Source organism: Mytilus californianus, unplaced genomic scaffold (genome assembly GCF_021869535.1).
Source record: "Mytilus californianus isolate M0D057914Y unplaced genomic scaffold, xbMytCali1.0.p SCAF_15, whole genome shotgun sequence".
Taxonomy (NCBI): domain Eukaryota; kingdom Metazoa; phylum Mollusca; class Bivalvia; order Mytilida; family Mytilidae; genus Mytilus; species Mytilus californianus.
Genome location: NW_026262637.1, coordinates 8,823,397 through 8,843,680, shown reverse-complemented (window position 1 = coordinate 8,843,680; position 20,284 = coordinate 8,823,397). Strand labels below are relative to the sequence as shown.

At 31.1% G+C, this 20,284-nt stretch overlaps 2 protein-coding genes across 7 annotated transcripts in view; one reads left to right on the top strand and one right to left on the bottom strand.

Annotated features, from left to right (window-relative positions):
- Window positions 1-14,519, bottom strand: part of LOC127725336 (uncharacterized) — a 62,008-nt gene extending 47,489 nt beyond the window's left edge. The window contains exons 1-4 of one of the 5 annotated variants that reach the window (XR_007992933.1): window positions 14,416-14,519; window positions 13,199-13,270; window positions 7,612-7,674; window positions 5,908-6,391 (exon numbers count right to left, since the gene is read on the bottom strand). The gene's annotated coding sequence lies outside the window, so the exon portion shown is untranslated. Of the gene's footprint in view, window positions 1-4,218; window positions 4,323-5,907; window positions 6,392-7,611; window positions 7,675-12,840; window positions 13,014-13,198; window positions 13,271-14,415 lie in introns of those variants that run through there. The other 4 variants (XR_007992934.1, XR_007992935.1, XM_052232267.1 and 1 more) reach the window with 4 other exon arrangements.
- LOC127725335 (protein fem-1 homolog C-like) overlaps window positions 1-20,284 on the top strand; it is a 236,574-nt gene that overhangs the window by 159,996 nt on the left and 56,294 nt on the right. The window lies entirely within an intron of this gene.

Here is a 20,284-nt window from a genome sequence, read left to right as displayed (position 1 = left end):
TTGTTCTGTTGATAAATTGTTGAGAAACAGACTGGTTTAAGGTAAAGGAACAATAAATGGGCTATGTAACAGATTTTGGTAAAATTTTTCATACAACTTCGGTTCGTTGAACTATAACTGAAAATCGAAAAAAATAATGCATAAACTCTTTTATTAAGCGATACCTAATATTTTTGACAATTGTAGTTTATATTATGGCTATATATAATATATACCAGTAGCTGTAGTCGTTTAAGCTATATTATACACATGTATATCGAAATACCTACTATTCAAACTGCTTTGAGGGGGTGGACAGGACCGGGTAAGGGAACATTGGAATGATGTGGAGGGAAGCGGGAGTCAGGGAGGCGGGAACAGGAGGAAGAGGGGGAACAATAAGGATATTCTGGGAAATTCAATTTCACTGATGTTCGTCTAAGAATAAGGAGGGAAGGAATTGGAAGTAAGGGAGGGAAGTGGGAATCAGGGACCCCTGTCCACCCCTCTGCTTTGATGTTAAGTAATCGTTTACCCTATAGTAATATTACAGTTTTCTTTTACATTTTGTGTATTTTGTGAAAGTAAAGCATGTTAAGTTAAACCGACAATATGTAGGTGTAGAATGAGGATTACATATCTTTTTGCGTGAACCCCATGAGGGGTTCAGCCTATATATTGGTGAGTTTCGGGAGCTTATATGGGCCATTCTGATATTTCCGGAAACAAAATTCTCGGAACTTCTCGAAAATGTTCGATCATTTATACAGGTAGTTATCTATGCCTTTTGACAAAACATATGTGTTTATGATACTTCGAATGTTTATTAAATATCAAGTATAATGATAATTAACGCAATTATATAATGCATTGCATTGTGACAATAAACCGGGGAGTTTATTTACATAATAGTTATTGAAAAGCTGGTCATTATCGTGATATATGGACTGTCCACAGGACAGTGGTATTGACTAAGACAGCAATAATGGTCATTAACATGTAAAAGTCCGTTAGCGACCGGTTTTCTGGTCCGTTTTTTTTTCTGTAAAAGACCGATAGAATTTATTACTGAAGAATAAAGAATGTCATGTGGCCCCTTGTTATCCAATAAAAAAAGCTAATTCTTAACCGATATGAAATAGAAATATATAATGTCCCAGAATAAACTGATTATTTCTGAACGTTTATCACATGATATTTTGTATTTCAATCATAGCCTGGGAAAATGTCGGAAAGCATGAAGAAAATTAACAAAACGATATTTCTGTTATACATATTTATCTTAGGTCGGAAACAGCGTGGTCGGTAAGCAGAAAGATAATTAAACAAAAGCTTGGTTCTGTCAAAATATTTATTTTAACTAATAGATACTACCAAACCAAAAGATTATTCATTAAAATTATTAAGTTTAAACTGAGACTAAATTTATTCTTAATAGAATAATTAGAAATGTTATATATACGTGTATTATGTCCCACAGGTTTGAACAGTGAATACATTTATGAAAAGTATATGAAACATATGAGCACCAATGAACAGGGATGCGTATACGTAAGTTAGTATCTAAATTTTAAACAGTAGTGAATGAGAAAATACTTGCATGGTTTTAATTCACAAGGAATTTAAATCATTGCATCTCACAAAAAACGTAATTAATATTTTACAATAATCATAAAAATATTTAATTACTACGTTAATTATTTTATACTTTTTTCATATGGATTTATAAGTGTCTGCTTATATTTTGTATAGCAAGATATTCATATAGTGGAAAGTTACAGAGTAAGAAGAGATTGATTTGATAAATAAGACTGGGATTTGCAATAGGATTATGAAAAAATGATGTACACTCCCAAGTAATAAATAATATAGTCTAGCCTTAAAATGTAAATTCCAATAGTAGTAGTATATATATATATACACTTTTCTTGAAAAACTATCCATTATTGCTTTCAATTGACTTGAGCAAGAATCTACACACAATTACATATTTTCAATAAAGGTGTTTTAACATCATCATTATTTTGTTCTATTAAGAGTCAATTATTTCAAATTAAAAGCAATCTAAAATCCAATAACAATTTTTTGGTGACCAGTCAGCGGTCTCGGGTTCACGTGTTGCATTTCTTTTTTTTTAAAGAAAGCAACTTGTTTAATAGTTCAACCTTATAGCATCTAAATCTTTGCAATATGGTACGATTTTGAAAATTGTATTCGTTGTGTTGATCAACTTTCCTACACGTCTTGTTTCATTTACATTATGTATCACCCTGTTCACACGACACACTCGGTTTGCGTTCCCACAAATTCCGGATTAAATGTCAGTGAATCCGGAATCAAAACACTTTAGGTAGGTAGTTTGACATCCGAATTCAACTATTAAACATTAGATTTGAGCCCAGATTAATATATGTGATGATGCAAATGCGTATTATTATCTAGAGTATCAGTACGTATGATTTCTATCTACTATTTCTTGCGCAAAAAAAAAAAAACCACGTGCATGCATGAATATTAACTTCTATATCGAATGCGAATTTTCGATTTTCTAACCTAAATTTTGGTCACGGCAGTATGAGCTTGACATGTAACTTTCAAACATGGTCATCATTAGTTAAGGTATTCTGACCTTTAGCTGTTTCTCTGTTCTTTCTTTTTCTACTATAAATTTTGACATTTTCGAAATGCTCAGAATTTTCTACCCAAGGAATAGAATACCTTAGATGTATTCGGCAAAACCTTTGTTTTAAAATTTTGGGACCTCAATTCCTTTCAACTTCGTACTTTATTTGGCCCTTTTAACTTTTATATTCGAGCGTCACTGATGAGTCTATTGTAGACTGAACTATCGTCTGGCGTACGCCATTTAAATCCTGGTATCTTTTTAAATCTACATATTTTTTGTTTATAAATTGATTCTTTTGAGAGTATGTTCAGGTATTCGTAATACTTCTGAAAATACCAAGTTTTCCTGAAGAATATTGTGATTGATTTAAGTAACTTTAGAAAATCCTTAAAATTTGAGATGTTTTATGAGACAAATTTATAAGAGGTCCCAATGAAGCTGGTGTGTTACTCTCAAGAAATATATACGAAACCTTCTTATAAGTTGCATGCCACAGGGTTTCACTTAACATGGAAATTTGACTTTAATTTTATCTATACAACATCAACCATGACTACAGACAGCTTCAATAACGAGTATAAGAATAATTGAAAGCATCCAGGAAACAAAAAATGAAGATATGATAGATAAAACAAATGCCTCCAGATTATAAAGCAAACTGAGTGCTTAAATTTATATTGCGATTGGTTTGTGCAATTTGCATTAGACACCCGGTTTGCAGAAATCGGGATTTGCAATAGGATTATGAAAAAATGATGTACACTCCCAAGTAATACATAAAATAGTCAAGCCTTAATGGTAGTAGTAGTATACATGTATATACACTTTTCTATTCACAACTATCCAACATTGCTTTCAATTGACTTGTGCAAGAATCTACACACAAATACATATTTTCAATAAAGGTGCTATAAAATCATCATTATCTTATTCTATTCAGAGTCAATTATTTCAAATCAAAAGCAAACAAAAACTCCGCAAAAATATTTTGATGGCCAGTCAGCGCTTTCGGGTTCACGTATTGCTTTTCTTTTTTTAAAGAAAGCAACTTGTTTTTCTTGTTGATTATATATTCCCTTCATCAGGATGTCTCACTCTACTTTTGTTCTCAACGGCATAAGTTGCACACGTAGAAGCTGTTACTATATTTTTGGTAAGATCGATCTTATAAGAACCAGTGTGTATATAATGCCGTGCAAAAAGAATATGTCTGACATTATTTCCTTTAGAAACAACATTAATATTTCGATTTCACTTTTAGAAAGATTGGTCCAAAAAGATTGATCCTTTTAAGTCCGGTTGGAGATCAGTATTTTCCGTCTACATTAAAATAAACATCGATCATTTTTTTAAAACCGATCTTTAAAAGGTCGATTTTGTTTTTACCAGTGTAAACACTTTCATTTTTTAGTTTTTCGTTTTGGATTTCAAAAAACGGAAAACAAATGGATGTCGTTTATCATGTGTATTGCATTGTGTATTTTGTACATCATCCTATTTACATTAATATCAAAGAGCATGTAAACAATTAAATCAAAAGTGAATGTCCTTTAAACATTATTTAAAAAGGATAATTTAACAAATACAATAGCTCAAATGGTTAATAATCTTACCTCAGCTTCTTTCCAGTGTGTATCTAAATGCCTGTATGTTGATTTTGACTTTTATATAACTATGACCTATTTCCTCTCGCAGGCGCTCCCATTGATATCATGTTCAAGGCTAATACAACATGCACGGTCGACCGATATATAATTATCAATAATTTGTTTTCTTAAAAAACAAAGAAATGCAATCGTGAACACAAATGCATGTTGTTTGGTTTGAAAGATCGGTTCCTTCCAAAAAAATTGATAAAAGTCAGAGTTCGAATAATATCTGGCAGTGGATATTAGTAAGATATATATAATATTGATGGTTATTTGTCGTATATAAATTGAAATTGAATCTGAAAAGATGTCACAAAGGGCTAATGAAAACCAAATAAATAAACATCCCATTGGAAATAATGAAGGCAAGATGGCCGACGAAAAAACTCAAGGGGAAACATACTCGTTTGCAGTAAAAAAACTTTTGTTATTGAGAGTGTGCTTTCCACTGTCAAACCTGTATTCATATTAGAAAATGATATATTTGGATTAACAAAACCAAGCAAGGAACAGTTCATAACACATCTAGAACTCTATAGAACTATTGATTGCAATATATGTCCAGGTAGCCACCTTAAAGGACTCCAAAGAGTAACAGGTCTTTGAAGAATATATTTTGATAATGACACAGACAGAGAATCGATGATTTCAAAGGGTTTTTGGTTTAGAGACAAAACTATCCCAGTGTATACACGCAACCCTAGAGTAATGGTAAATGAAAATCCAAATCATTTAAAAATACGTGTCAAAATGTACCTTGTTCAGCTGATGATGGACAAATTGAACGCGCATTAGAATACCATGGGTGCATTGTGCACAAATTGTATCGAGAACGCCTTCGTGTAGATGGTGAGTTGACTAATTGTCAAACAGGGGATAGAATTGTGATGTGTGATCCTGTCAGCGAACCCCTGCCAAGATCTATGCTAATAGGCAAATATGTTGCTACAGTCTTGCATGCTAATCAAAATGCTTCAGAAGGTCACAAAATAGTATGCAGAAAGTGTTTACAGACAGGACATAAGGCTATGCAATGTCCTAACGATTGGATATGCCTACAATGCAAACAACCTGGTCACAGGCAGGCCGACTGTCCTGAAGATTTAAACACTTCCAACCCCTCTAGTGATGAGGAATTAGATGCCAATGATGCTGACACAGAAGACACTGAAATCCCGCCTGTTCATGACGCACTTCTGCCTTCCAACTCAGGTCATGTCCTTATTAATATCCATGCTAAAGAAAACGCCCAATAACCATTTACAAGATAAAATACAGTGCGATCAAGAAATAGTGAATGATGGAGAAAATGTTGAAAAAAAAAGCCAAAACATAAAAAGAAGAAAAAAAATACGGAACCCGGTGGGAATATTGAACAATATTTCAAGGGACAGACAGAAAATACCAATATCCCGGCCGCCAAAAAAAAAATGGAAAAAGAAATGCCAGCACGCCAACAGAAATCAAACACAAAGAAGAAGTGTAAATATTTGTATATAATTGTAATATTTAGCCTGTTTTTATATAACAAAAAAAATGAAAAAAAAAATGAGTGTGATGTAATTAAGGATTACATACATTCAAATGTGTATGAAAATAAATCAGTCAAATCTGAAATAAACAAAATAATGTATAATAGAATACAAAAGTATGTCAATTTAGAATACTTTAATTATAATTATATTAATATAATACAAAACAATAATAGTTTGTACAATATTTTTTTAATAGAAAAGAAATATAATAATTATACAGAAATTTGAACATTTTATAACAATTATTCTCAAGAAAAAGAGGATAGAAATCTTGGAAAAAATAAATCTATTAATAGAACCTATTCTGTGTCTAACAGGTAAAATCTTGTTTATGTTCTAGATATTGAACTCTACAATCTATTACCCAAAAAAGCTCACAACGTTTTATCCGTTTTATTCGCACAATTGTCATTGTCTATTTTCCTTTTGTTCAGTAATATGCTATTACATCCTTTTACTTTTTCCTGTTCAAAGCATGTCAATTCTTTATACGCAGAACTCAATTTCCATTAATAGAACACTAAGTTTTACGAAATCACTATTCCAAAATTTACACGATAAAGTCCAATTACTATTGTTTCTCCAGCTACGTTGTCTGGTGTCTAAAAATAGAAAACAACAGATGTTACGAAATGAAAGAAACCAATTGTTTACAATATTGAAATTGACATGTCACATCATTTTTTTGCACAGAATCACAATGTAATAGACCTAATAATGTTGGAGACACATATGTCTCTGATCTCTGATAATGTGTATTTGATTTTAATCAAATGTTCTGTAACAAATTCATTAGACAATCTCTGGTTTGTATTATTTTTAACTTGTGTATTAATGCAAAATGAATATTGTATATCATTGAAATATGTGTATACATTTAAAAGAATAATCAGAACTAGGAGAATACAAGAAAGTTGTTGGGTAGGCTCAATAAACATTCAAATAAATATATTAACACAAACAAAAAACTTATGACAAAAACAATTCATATATATTCTTTAAATTGTCAAGGTCACAGAGTAAAAGATAAAAGACATAGATTATATTTGCGGATGAAATATCAAAAATGTAATATTTTGTTTGTTCAGGAAAGTCATTTCACTGAAGATTTAGAAAAAGACTTAAATTCTGAAATTAAAGGTCAACAATATCATATCTTTGGAACCTCACAGTCCAGAGGAGTTTTGATTTTTATTAATAACGATTTAGAATGCAAATTTATAAATATGTTAAGAGACCAAGAGGGCAGGCTACTCTTAATAAATGATGAAATTGAAGACAGTATTTACACCTTAGTAAATGTCTATGTACCAAATATACCTAAAAAAAGAAATATTTTTTTCAAAAAAGTTAAAGAAGTAGTTACAAAAAATAGTTTAGGAATGGTTATAATTGGAGGAGATATGAATGATACTTTAACAAAAATAAATAACCAAAAAAATGTCAACACAAAAATCAAAACAAACATAACCAGTATAAGCCTTAAATCTTTAATTAAAACCCAAAAACTAAGTGATATTTGGAGAGAGCTTCATGGTAGGGAAATACAATTTACTTGGCGACGTAAAAATAATTTAAATGAAGCATCTAAAATAGATTTTTTCTTAACATGTCCTGAAATAAGAACTAAAATAGATACTGATATTAGGCCAGCTATTATAACTCATACAGACCATCAGGCAATTTCTATCAAGATAAAAGGTCGATCAGACCAAAAAGGTAAAGGATACTTTAAAATTAGTAATAGTATTTTAGAAAATGAAGAATATCATAACCTTATAAAAATTCTAATCAAACAATATGAAAATAAAATATTACTCACCAATGATATTTGTGTCAAGTGGGATCTGTTTAAAACCGAGGTTAGAGACCACACCATAGCATTCTACAAAAGAAAAGCACAAAATAATGTAAAAGAAATACATATTTTAGAAAACAAATTGAAGAAATTAAATGAGGGTTCAAACAAAAAATGTAAAAGGATGTTATTACCTCTTTTAAAGAGGAAATTAATATTATAGAAGAAAAACTTGGTAAACTATATGATTCAAAAACAAAATGAGCACAAATAAGATCTAGATTTAAGTGGGTAGAAGAAGGAGAAAAAAACACAAAATTCTTCTTGGGACTAGAAAAGGCTAGGCAAACAAGATAACTATAACAGCGCTCAGGGACAAAGAGGGGGTGATACATACACATCCTACAGAAATACTAAATCTTGAAAAGGAATTTTATGAAGAAATTTATAAAAATTCAAATCCCAATAAAATTTTTATAAAAGATTATGTTATGAATACAGAATGTGATCATGTCCTAACAGATAAAATAGGCGATAGTATGGAAGGTTTATTAAGCACTCAAGAATGCACAGATTCATTATTTAAAATGGAACTAAATAAAGCCCCAGGAATTGATGGCTTAAGTGTAGAATTTTATAGAACTTTTTGGGAACATCCTAAAGAGTTTGCAGTCAAAACTTTTAATTTCTCATTTGATAAAGGGGAGTTAACAAATTCACAAAAATTAGGAGTTATTTCCCTTTTACATAAAAAACATGATCCTCTCAGTTTAGACAATTATAGACCAATAACATTATTGAATGTTGACACAAAATTAGTCGTTTATTCACTTGCTCAAAGAATCATCAAAATGTTACCCCAAATTATTCATGGAGATCAAAAAGGGTATGTTAAAAACAGATATATAGGATATAATATTAGACAAATTCAAGATGTCATAGATTATGCAGACAAATTTAATATAGAGGGCGCTTTATTATTCTTAGATTTTTCAAAGGCATTCGATTCATTAGAGTGGGATTTTATGTTCTTTGCTTTACAAAAATTTGGATTTCAAAATTCTATGATGAGATGGATAAAACTTTTATATACTGAGATAAAAAGTTCAGTTTTAAATAATGGGTGGATTTCAAAACCCATGAGTATATATCGAGGAATACGTCAAGGCTGTCCATGTAGTGCGATTGTTATTGCTGTGGAGATTCTAGCTTGTAAAATTAGGCAAGACCATAACCTTAAAGGATTTGAAATCAAGATAGATGGAAAAACCCAAACTTTAAAAATAAGTCAGCTAGCAGATGACACCACTCTTTTTCTCAAATCAAAACAAGATATTTCAAAAGCTCTTAACATGATTGAAACATTTGGTTCACTGTCAGGATTAAAACTTAACAGATCTAAAACGGAGGGTATTTGGCTAGGGAAACAAAAACATTGTAAAGAAACATATGAGAATATTAATCTTTCAGATAAACCAGTTAAAAGTCTGGGGATATATTTTGGGCATAACAAAGAAGAGTGTCATAAACTAAATTTTGAAAAACAGCTAGAAAAGTCTGTAAAAATTATATCTAATTGGAAAAAAAGAAACTTAACCATGATAGGAAGAATAACAGTTATTAAATCTTTAGTTATTCCTATAATTACTTATTTGGCTACAGTCTCAACCTTGGGCAAAGAGTATTTAGATAAATTTAAAAAAATTATACATGAATTTCTATGGAACAATAAGACAGAAAAAGTTAAACGCACTGTATTAAGCTACAACCAACTAGATGGCGGATTAAAAATGATAAATATAAACAAGTATATAGAATCTATTAAGATAGGTTAGATAAAAAGATTAACTGCTGATAAATATCTTAATTGAATGGTTATACCAAAATTTTATCTAAATAAATTTGCTAGCAATCTACTTATCTTAAGAATGAATACTTATAATATATACTCGCTACCAGATACTAAAGAGCTACCAGAATTTTATCTTGATATGATTAAAGTATGGTTAAAAAATAAAAATAATAAAACTAAACATCCAAATAATTACAGACTTATCCGCCAAGAAGTCATTTGGGTAAATCAATTGATCAAATTTCAAAAGAAAACACTACTTTTTCAAAACTGGATAGATAGCAATATCATTCATATAAATGATATTATTGATGAAAATGGAGTCTTTTCAGAAAAAAAATTATAAGTTTAAAATTAGAAAATAAATCGAATTGGATAGATGAATTCTCAAAATTAAGAAAAGCAATCCCAAAAGAATGGTTTAAAATATTAAATGAAGAAAATTCAATAAAAACTAGTGTTTTAACAAACAACTCACTATATATAAGTGAAAAAAACAATTGCAAACATAAACTAGAATAAAATGCTCCGCAAGGCACAGCTTGATACGACCGCAGAGGTCGAACCCTGAACAGTTGGGGCAAGTATGGACACAACATTTAAACTTGATACAGCTCTGAATTTGGATTGTGATTAAATATTTGACACAGCATAGCTTTCTGACACAGAATGAATGTGGTCTAAGAACTTAAATATTTTAAATTGGACATTCACCTATTATAGTCCAATATCCAAAATCTAAATACATGGTTAGATTCAGCATATCAAAGAACCCCAAGAATTCAATTTTTGATGAAATCAAACAAAGTTTAATTTTGGACCCTTTTGACCTCAATGTTGACAAAGTTGATAACGGGGCCCAAAAATCAAAAATCTAAATACATGGTTAGATTCAGCATATCAAAGAACCCCATATATTCAATTTTTGTTGAAATCAAACAAAGTTTAATTTTGGACCCCGATTTGGACCAACTTGAAAACTGGGCCCATAATCAAAAATCTAAATACATGTTTAGATTCAGCATATCAAAGAACCCTAAAAATTCAATTTTTGTTAAAATCAAACTAAGTTTAATTTTGGACCCTTTGGACCTTAATGTAGACCAATTTGAAAACGGAACCAAAAATTAAGAATCTAAATACACGGTTAGATTGGGCATATCAAACAACCACAATAATTCAATTTTTGATGAAATCAAACAAAGTTAAATTTTGGACCCTTTGGACCTCAATGTGGACCAATTAAAAAACGGGTCCCAAAATCCAAAAACTTAATACACAGTTAGATTCAGCATATTAAAGAACCCCAATAATTCAAGAATAAAACCCCATTGAAATTGATAAAGAAATAAGCAATTTATACGAAGTATCTTCTTTTGCACAATACTGTGCAATTGAATATTTCTTGCTATTGCGCAATACTGTACAATTGACAATTTCTTGCTATTGCGCAATATTGTGCTATTGGATATTTCTTGCTATTGCGCAATACTGTGCAATTGAAGATTTCTTGCTATTGCGCAATACTGTGCAATTGAAGATTTCTTGCTATTGTGCAATACTGTGCTATTGAAAATTTCTTGCTATTGCACAATACTTATTATATAATAATTTACACATCCTGTTTGGTGTGTATCTCCTACCATATCATTATTATTTGCTTTTAAATATAAATCAGAAATAACCAACTTAAAATGGAAAATTTTAAAAGAAAAAAAAAAGGAAAAAAAGAAAAAAAAAAAAATCCCCCCCCCCCTAATTTTTTGAACCCCCTTATGATTCATCACCCCCAAACTCAATCCCAGCCTTCCTTTTGTGGTATGGTACCTTGCAGTACAATTTCAGAGAGATCCATACACTTGAACACAAGTGTTTGTCTGGAAACTAGAAATGCTTATTTTTGGCCCCCAATTCCTTAACGTTTCGGGCAATTACCCCCAAACTCAATTCCAGCTTTCCCTTTGTGATATGGAACCTTGTAGTACAATTTCAGAAATATCCAAACACTTACACACAAGTTATTGTCATGAAACTAGAAAAATGCTTGTTTTTGCCACTTTTTGGGCCCCTTATTCCTAAAATTTGGAGGCAATTACCCCCAAAATCAATTACAGCCTTCCCTATGTGATATGGAACCTTGTGGTACAATGTCAGAGAGATCCATACACTTACACACAAGTTATTGTCTGGAAGTTACAAAAATGCTTATTTTTGGCCCCTTTTTGGCCCCTAATTCCTTAACTGTTGGTACCATAACCCCCAAAATCAATCCCAGCCTTCCTTTCGTGGTATTGAACCTTATGGTAAAATTCCATGGAGATCCATTCACTTAAACTAAAGTTAGAGTGCGAAAACCAATGTGTCTTCGGACGACGCCGGACGACGCCAGACGACGACGACGACAACGACGAAGACGATGCCAACGTCATACCAATATACGACCAAAAAATTTTTAATTTTTGCGGTCGTATAAAAATTAGATTCGAAGAAAATTTATACAATTTAAATAGAATATGAAAAAGAAATTCCAATAGGGTATCATAAGTGGAACAGAATATTAAAATGTGAAAATATACAAAGTGAAGCTCGATATATGCAAAAATTTATTCATAACTATTTAAAAGATAATTAACTGAAAATGTGCAGATGGAAACTATTACACTTTATTCTTCCAAACAAAGTGTTGTTAAAACAATGGAAAATAAGCCATAACTCTACTTGTAATTTTTGTAACCTTACAGAAGACTATGAACATTTTTTTGTAACATGCCACTTTTTAGATGAGTTTTGGGGGGAAGTATATAAGTTATTTTAAATAGCTAAGATTGGTAGACATATTTTCACTGAAAAAATTTAATCTGGGGATATAAAATTAATGATGAACATTATTATGGAAATAAACTTTTTACTTACAGTTATTGAATGTGTTCACTATACACAAAATACACTATTTGTCAGAATATAGGACAAAAAATATTAATCTATATAATGTTTTTAGGTCAGAATTTAAAAAAGGATTATTATTACAAAAAAATATATTAATATAAGTTTAATATAACTGTAAGTCGATTTGAAGGCTCACTAGAGCTTGTGTTTATGTAGTTTATGGAATATCGACTCTAAATAAAACTTTGAATCTTGAATGAATATTGAAGGAAAAGGGATACTAGAAAAGATATATTCTTATATTGGACAACATTGTTATATTATGGTCAATATTGTTATTATATATGTATTTTACAGAACGGTTTGATAGATGATTATTTCATTTTACAATTTCAATGAGTTTTGAAAGTGAAAGTACCCCTTATTTCTTCCACAAATTTATTTACTGTAATTTTAGATTATAGGGAAGATATACAAATTATGCTTACTATATGAGACATACCTTGTGTACATACCTTCCGTGGCTAATACAATTATATTTGGGAGACACGTGGTGAAAGCAATTAATCCACACAAAAAACAACTGAAAACCCTTTATATACCGGACAACAGAGAAATATATTAAACCACAAACCAAATTCCGAACACGCTAAGATAACCCGTTATTCTGTTTTATTCTCAACATCTATCAGATTGTAACAATTGATAGTATATTAAAGAAAACTGTTTTTTTACTATATATATAAAGTTCATATTCAGAGTTATAAAAGTAAAATAATAGAGAAATGATGTATTAAAATAAATAATGTATTAATGATAAACAATGTAATAAAGACATATAATACATATACTAACAAAATTATAAATATATACCTGAAGATACCCTGGTCTTAAGGTACTAATATACAGGGATCTTCACTGAAATAGCTGTACCAGTGTAGAAATCTGTTAACAGCATGTGCAATATTGTTGTTGAATAAAAAAAAAAAAAAAAATATTACCCAAGGAATAGGATACCTTAGATGTATATTATCTATACAACATCAACCATGAGTACAGACAGCTTCAATAACGAGTATACATGTAAGAATAATTGAAAGCATCCAGGAAACAAAATATGAAGATATGATAGATAAAACAAATGCCTCCAGATTATAAAGCAAACTGAGTGCTTAAATTTATATTGCGATTGGTTTGTGCAATTTGCCTTAGACATCCGGTTTGCAGAACTCGGGATTTGCAATAGGATTATGAAAAAATTATGTACATTCCCAAGTAATAAATTAAATAGTCAAGCCTTAATGGTAGTAGTAGTATACATGTATATACACTTTTCTATTCACAACTATCCAACATTGCTTTCAATTGACTTGTGCAAGAATCTACACACAAATACATATTTTCAATAAAGGTGCTTTAAAATCATCATTATCTTATTCTATTCAGAGTCAATTATTTCAAATCAAAAGCAAACAAAAACTCCGCAAAAATATTTTGATGGCCAGTCAGCGCTCTCGGGTTCACTTATTGCTTTTCTTTTTTTAAAGAAAGCAACTTGTTTTTCTTGTTGATTATATATTCCCTTATCAGGATGTCTCACTCTACTTTTGTTCTCAACGGCATAAGTTGCACACGTAGAAGCTGTTACTATATTTTTGGTAAGATCGATCTTATAAGAACCAGTGTGTATATAATGCCGTGCAAGAAGAATATGTCTGACATTATTCCTTTAGAAACAACATTAATATTTCGATTTCACTTTTAGAAAGATTGGTCCAAAAAGATCGATCCTTTTAAGTCCGGTTGGAGATCAATATTTTCCGTCTACATTACAATAAACCGATCTTTAAAAAGGTCGATTTTTTTTACCAGTGTTAACACTTTCATTTTTTAGTTTTGGATTTCAAAAAACGGAAAACAAATGGATTTCGTTTATTATGTGTATTGCATTGTGTATTTTGTACATCATCCTATTTACATTAATATCAAAGAGCATGTAAACAATAAAATCAAAAAGTGAATGTCCTTTAAACATTATTTAAAAAGGATAATTTAACAAATACAATAGCTCAAATGGTTAATAATCTTACCTCAGCTTCTTTCCAGTGTGTATCTAAATGCCTGTATGTTGATTTTGACTTTTATATGACTATGACCTACTTCCTCTCGCAGGCGCTCCCATTGATATCATGTTCAAGGCTAATGCAACATGCATGGTCGACCGATATATAATTATCAACAATTTGTTTTCTTAAAAAACAAAGAAATGCAATCGTGAACACAAATGCATGTTGTTTGGTTTGAAAGATCAGATAATTGTTATAAAAAGATGCATGATTTTACCTCATTTTTTTCTATATAAGATGTAGAAAACTGACATTGATTTAAAATGTAACTGCTATTCAATGTGCGGCATACTATTCTTGTTAAAGAAACCAAAACCGAACGATAACACTACAACATGCGAAATAGGAGGCAACCACTGGATGTTCCGGCAAGAGTTCCATATGGCACCCCACCACACTAAATGAACACAATGACATATCAAAGTTATTCCGTGGGTTTGGCATATGTCAAACTCTTTCCAACAGTTTTTGTTTTGAAGAAATAATGATTATTTGTTTTAGTAGCCAGTTTGAAAATTGTTCAAAACCGTAAGCTTAATTCTTATATGTTAATCCAGAACTAAAACCGTTGGGAATTCACATATCAGAAACAAAAGATTGACTTTGCAATTTTAATCTTATTTTGTTGAAGAGTGTAGTCGACACACGTCTCCCATGGAACACTCAAACATTTTCCTGAAAAAAAAAACATTCAAAAGTACGCATTTCTAATTTAGATATATATTCGTCTTCCTGACCAGACTCAAGCTAGCGAACAATAAGCCAGCGAACAACAAGATGCATCAAGCTAGCGAACAATAAGAAAACGCGCCAACCTGATCATGCCTAAAAACCGAAGACTTGTAATAACATGAAACGTCCTTCGATATCTGATGACAATCATTTCTAGTAGGAAGACGAAATGCAATTCATTTTCACATATTCCAAATGGATTACTAGTAGTTATTTGTATATTTAATACAACTTTTGTTTAAACTGGGCATCTAAAATTCCTTTTAGTTTATCCTTTCTCTAATTTGTGTTCTCTAATTAGAGATGGGTTTGTCGTCTTTATTATAGTGAAACAATTAATAACAATAGTTCATACTAAACTAGTTTAACGATAAAATTAAATCTTCTAGCTTATATTTGCGTTTAAAAAGAAAAGAAAAAAAAAACAGATTTTTTTTAGAACGTCAAGTATTTTTTGTCAGATTTTCAGTTGAAATAAAAGCTGATAACTATACGCAGTTTTCTTCTTTTGTCAAAGAACTAGTAACTTTTTTTTAATTATTCAAAAGTATAATAAAAAAAATGATAGGCAATGACCTAAGGTTGCCTGGCACAAAGACCCAGGTGGGTAAAGTTACTGAACTTCTACAACTGAGATCCAAAGTTTGGGTCCGGAGATCCTACCCCTCCCAACTTTGATACATAAAACATTCCCTACGGCAAAGCTTTTGTCCACACTAGGTACAAATGATAGGCAATTGCCTAAGGTTGCCTGGACCCAAAGACCCAGGTGGGTAAAGTTACGGAACTTTTTTTTATTGAGGTCCAAAGTTGAGGTACGGTGGCCCAACCCCCTCCCTTCTTTAATTCATAAAAAAGTCCCAACGGCAAAGCTTTTGTCCAGTCTAACTCTTTCCGAATGGATTAAGGCTGTGAGGTCGTTGATACAAATCCGAATTAAGAAACTAAATGGGTCTATCAATACCCACGATACGTCAATTTTTAAAGACCCAAATGTTGCAAAACACTTGTCCTACCTCCATGACAAATATGTTGTTGTCCCCTCAGATAAAGCCCCAAACAACATCGTTTTTGTGTGTAAATATCATTACATAAACTGCTTGATAAATGAATTAGGTATTGACAATTCATTTGGAAACTCAACATATACCCTCACGACACTTACCAAAGAGGAAATCCTGGATAATCATAGGTCTGTTCTATGTTCCTTTGGAATTTCAACCAAAGATGAAGAACTGGATCTTCCATTACTGTATTGAATACCTAAACTACATACATGTATAGTACAAACTTGTGTAAAATGTCCCCCAACACAGTTGCCTGTACAAAGTAAAGGCAAAAAGTGCCCTGAATAGACAGGATGACTACTAATATAGACAATAAAATTTCCCCTAAGAACTCCTTCTACGGCTAAAACTGTGCCACTTTTACTATGAAGTTTCGTAAAAAAGTATAACCTAGAATGGAATGTTCATATACACTATTATTTTTTTCTAAGGTTAAAATATAGGACTGTGCAGCATATTTTCAACATTTATATGCCTCGAACTTCTAAGAGTTTAAACTTATACTAAAACTGGGTCTTCCTCAGAATTCAATATAGCCGCTATCCATGTGTATTTATACATTCCCAAGTTGTATCTACGAGATGAAACATATCCAGGAACCAGTAGGTAAACAAAACAAAATATCTATGAATACATATCTCCCCAAAAGAGGCGTTGTTTGTGAAACATCTGTATTTACAAAGTGCAACATATAGAACTAAATAATTTTGGACTGCAATACTGTATATAAGACAAGCATTTTAATAGACAGGTCATCATTCGGAGAAAGGAAGTCTGAGTCAGATCAATTTGATAATTTGTGTTCATGTGTTCGTTCACTTACTTATCATGGATTCTGTAATATTTAAAGTCACCTAAACGTACATTGATAATCACAAGACCACCAGATACAGGATTACCCCATGGGCATTTTAACATCATCATTATAATGTGATGTTATATAATGCTTGACTGTGATACTAACGTAAATGATTTTGCTCATATATTTTGTTATAGATGTTATACTTTAAATAAAAGATGTAGTTTAAATATACTCGGTTGTTTAAGTTTAATATATATGAAATTTGTGGAGAGTGTACTGGCATACTATCAAAATAAAAATAAAGATCTCTGTAGATCTGATTGATTCTTATTCAAAATCAAAGTGAAACATTTAAATTTTGTTTAATAAAGCTATGATTTTGCGCAACGTGGAGATGTAAAAAGGAAAAATAAAATAAAAAAAAAAAACGGAATTCATCAGATGAAGATATCAGATATTGTAAATGTCTTGAAAACATGGGAAGCATACATTCACATTTGGATAGGTCATGAATTAAGTAAATAAGGCACTGAGAATGGACTTCCGCTCGAACTGGTGCTAAGGGTTATCTTGAACTTGCAAATGACTTTGAGATAAAAGAAACAATAACATTGAGTGTATGGAATTCAGTTGATGAATAAATTCACCCACCGTATCCTGTATTTTTCAGTACAGCTTGAAAAAGTTGAAGTGCTTGTAAAAACACTGTTGTTAAGGGAAAAAAAAACCAACAAAACAAAATATATAAAATAAAAAACAACAACAGCATGGAGTTTAACGACTACATGTTAATTATATGATTAATATCTTTTTATCAAGTTGTTAAATTTTCGCCCATTTTAGACGAACAGACATTGTTTTTTTAAATCTTGATGTTCTGGAATCAATTACCAAGGAAAGCTCACAAAATGGTATCTCACCACAAGCTTGGTTAAGGGAAACCCAAAAAATGATTATGCTCAAAAACAAAATAGAAGCTGGACAATAGCTTTAAGTGGATAAGATTATGAGAGGTTTCAATAAATTGTAATAGGTGTGAAGGCGGAGCTGCTGATACAAAATGGGTAACCCCAAGTTAAGCAATTTCAAAATCCATGCTTTGGTAAGGGATACCCCAAAATGATTCGGATCATTAACTTAATTGAAGATGCACAATAGCATTAAGTGGGTATGATCGTCAATTAATTGTAATAAGGGGTTTAGATTGAGTTGCGAATACAAATGAATACCCCAAATGTGTACTATAGTGCAGATATGAATAAATCCATTTCACCTTAAATTTAAGGTTAATATTAAGAATTGAAATAAGTGGTGCAAAAGAACATCATGTTCTTAAGATTCCTATGCAAATTTCGCACAATTCTTTTTAGAAAGTGGGGGTATAATAAGTTTGGTAAATTAATTTAAACAGGCAAAAATTTAAAGAGGTTATATGTTCTATATTTGACAAAACACAATTTTAATACATGTATATTGTAAAAAACCTCAAATAAGAGAATTCACATAATTCCTAGAAATATTTTTGTTGTTGTAAAATTGCTAACAATTTTAAGAATTTAACAAAATCACTAAAACTTTCATTTTACAATCTTAAAATCCTGTTTATGCTATAGCAGCTTATATTAAAGACTTTGAGTTTGTTTTCAGCAAATGCGGGCATCCGCTGTTTTTGTACACGAATTATAATTGTAATTAATTAGTCCGTCTGCACGTGGTTCGACTCCAATCTTAATTCACAGTGATGGTAAGTTCTCCTGCCATAGATCGGTGGTTTTCTATTTTGTTTTATACCATATGGGCCTATTATAACTTATTTTACGGTATGGGATTGGGTCACTGTTGAAGGCCGCACGGTGACGTGTTATTGCTCAAATCTTTGTCCTTAGGTTTTATGAACAGTTGTTTAATTGGCAATCGTACCACATCTCCCTTTTTATATCGTATATTTTGAATCAAATAAGAATTAAACACACGGGTGATCATTTCCCTTGAGTTTGTCTTTCAATACAATTGGTAATATTTTGTATACGTTATACAGTAATTGGAAATACTATTTTTGATAAATTTTTTGGTCAATTAGATATGAAATTGTCACCTTGATAAAATTGTGTGCATGATAAAGTAACCACTTTCGAATCAATTCGACTTTACTACTTTACTACTTACATTTTGTACCATGCTTAAATGCTTATTAGGGGACAACCATTTGATATTCGGGGGGGGGGGGGGGGGGGGGGACGGGGCAGGAGGATTTTGAAAATAAATAACTCAGCCTTGATAATAACAAAAATGAATGGTTTGTTCTGTCGTAGTTTTAAGTCATTTTATAAATGCTATTCTGAAGTATGAGATGGCACCAGATTCTTCCAAAATTATTCTTTTTTCATATTTTTTTCGGGAAAAACTTCCCAAATCTTTTAATAATATAAATATTAATGTATTTGAAATGTTTGAAAATGGGTTTAATTTCACTTGAGGTATATTGTCTCATGAACATTTACCTCACTTTTATTACAGGGCCGTAACTACATTGAGGCAAATGCCTCATGTTGGAAATTTCAAAACAAAAGCTTGTCTTCATATCAAATTGTTTTCACGGCAAGTGTCTTGCAAGAAGCAACTTCTGTTCACCCTCTGACGTAGCCCCTGTTTTTTGAGATCCATGTTTCTCATTTATTTTTATTTTTCAGTGTTGATTGTCTATAATGTTTGTCGTTATGGTTTTATCTGTTTCCGGGTTTGTCTTTTGTTCATTGATTGCCCTTCTTTATGACTATTCTCTTAGTGTTGCATTCTATTTGTAATTTAGTAATTATGTTTTAAACTTGAGTTTTATTATATTTAAGGACCTTTTGTCTATTACAAACTACTTTAAATTGTATCCCATTTAGGAACTACATCAAGTTGTAATTGAAATGTGTTATAAAAACTGACTTGACATAGTTATATCAATGATAATCAGCCCACTCTTAACTTAATTTGAAAAAAACATAATTGACAGGCATAAAAGGTTTTTCTGCAAACTGAAACATTTTTTGCTTTGTCCTACATATTGGTCTTTTGACGTTGTACCTAAAAACTAAAAGTCTTACACTGAATCTATATATTTTGCTTTGAGACCAGAACATTGTCAAAAATTAAAACAGAACTTGCGTTTCAGATTAAGAAAGGGTCTGGGAAACGCGCATAATGCATGATTCTGCGCCATTTTCTCTATAGCTTCTTGGGGCCT